Genomic DNA, 1,952 nt, shown 5'->3' with positions numbered 1-1,952 from the left:
TGTTGCTGAGAAGATGATGGAAAAGGCTTGCTGTTGCTAAACCTGTTTCTTCCACCATTGTTGTTGTTGAAACCTTGTTGAGGTCTCTGTTGATCCTTCCATGAGAGTTTTGGATGATTTCTCCATGAAGGATTATTGGTGTTTCCATAGGGTTCTCCCATGTAATTCACCTCTTCTTTTGAAGGGTTCTCAGGATCATAAGCTTCTTCCTCAAAAGAAGCTTTCTTAGTACTTCTTGGTGCATTTTGCATTCCAGACAGACTTCGAGAAATCATATTGACTTGTTGAGTCAATATTTTATTCTGAGCCAATATGGCATTCAGAGTGTCAATCTCAAGAACTCCTTTCTTCTGACTAGTCCCATTGTTCACAGGATTCCTTTCAGAAGTGTACATGAATTGGTTATTTGCAACCATTTCAATCAGCTCTTAAGCTTCTGTAGGCGTCTTCTTCAGATGAAGAGACCCTCCAGCAGAGCTATCCAAAGACATCTTGGACAGTTCAGAGAGACCATCATAGAAAATACCTATGATGCTCCATTCAGAAAGCATGTCAGAGGGACACTTTCTGATTAATTGTTTGTATCTCTCCCAAGCTTCATAGAGGGATTCTCCTTCCTTCTGTCTGAAGGTTTGGACTTCCACTCTAAGCTTACTCAATTCTTGAGGTGGAAAGAACTTTGCCAAGAAGGCATTGACTAGCTTTTCCCAAGAGTCCAGGCTTTCTTTGGGTTGAGAGTCCAACCATGTCCTAGCTCTGTCTCTTACAGCAAAAGGGAATAGCATAAGTCTGTAGACCTCAGGGTCAATCCCATTAGTCTTGACAGTGTCACAGATTTGCAAGAATTCAGCTAAGAACTGATGAGGATTTTCCAATGGAAGTCCATGGAACTTGCAATTCTGTTGCATTAGAGAAACTAATTGAGGCTTAAGCTCAAAGTTGTTTGCTCCAATGGCAGGGATAGAAATGCTTCTTCCATAGAAGTCGGGAGTAGGTGCAGTAAAGTCACCCAGCACCTTCCTTGAATAATTGGCATTGTTGTTGTTTTCGGCTGCCATGTGTTCTTTTTCCTTGAAGATTTCTGTTAAGTCCTCTACAGAAAGTTGTGCCTTGGCTTCTCTTAGCTTTCGCTTCAAGGTCCTTTCGGGTTCAGGATCAGCCTCAACAAGAATGCTTTTGTCCTTGCTCCTGCTCATAAGAAAGAGAAGAGAACAAGAAAATGTGAAATCCTCTATGTCACAGTATAGAGATTCCTTGAGGTGTCAGAGGAAAAGAAGAGTAGAAGACAGAAGTAGTAGAAAATTCGAACTTATCAAATAAGATGGAGTTCGAATTTTGCATTAAGGAATAGTGTTAGTCCATAAATAGAAGGATGTGAGAAGAGGGGAAGTAATTTTCGAAATTTGAGTAGAAGATTTTGAAAACATTTTAAAAAAAACACTAATTGATTTTCAAAAATAAAAGTGGGAAAGAAATCAAGTGATTTTTGAAAAAGAATTTGAAATTAAAAAGATTTGATTGAAAGTTATTTTGAAAAAGATGTGATTAAGAAGATATGATTGGTTTTAAAAAAATGTGATTGAGAAGATATGATTTGAAAAACATTTAAAAGATTTGATTTTGAAAATTAATGACTTGGCTATCAAGAAAAGATATGATTCAAACATTAAACCTTTCTCAACAGAAAAGGTAACATACTTAATATGTTGAATCAAGTCATCAATTGATAGCAAGTATCCTTGAAAATAGAAAGAAATTGAATTTGAAAAAGATTTGATTGAAAAGATTTGATTTGAAAAAGATCTGATTTTGAAAAATTTTGAAAACTTGAAAAAATTTGCATTGAAAACAAAATCTTCCCTCTTGTGCCATCCTGGCGTTAAACGCCTAGAATGGTGCACATTCTGGCGTTTAACGCCCAAAACTCTACCCTTTTGGGCGTTAAACGCCCA

General features: G+C 37.0%; 1 protein-coding gene and 1 non-coding gene across 2 annotated transcripts in view; both read left to right on the top strand.

Annotated features, from left to right (window-relative positions):
* The window catches only part of LOC127748446 (uncharacterized), a 31,761-nt gene that overhangs the window by 14,271 nt on the left and 15,538 nt on the right, over positions 1-1,952 (top strand). The gene's annotated exons all lie outside the window — the stretch shown is intronic.
* Positions 546-653, top strand: LOC127739891 (small nucleolar RNA R71). Its single transcript, XR_008000633.1, has one exon. It is a non-coding gene; the product is annotated as a small nucleolar RNA R71 (small nucleolar RNA).

The sequence above is a fragment of the Arachis duranensis genome, chromosome 6 (genome assembly GCF_000817695.3).
Source record: "Arachis duranensis cultivar V14167 chromosome 6, aradu.V14167.gnm2.J7QH, whole genome shotgun sequence".
In the NCBI taxonomy this organism is placed as follows: domain Eukaryota; kingdom Viridiplantae; phylum Streptophyta; class Magnoliopsida; order Fabales; family Fabaceae; genus Arachis; species Arachis duranensis.
The sequence above is the reverse complement of the archived record's forward strand: the minus strand, read 5'-3'. Positions and strand labels throughout refer to the sequence as shown.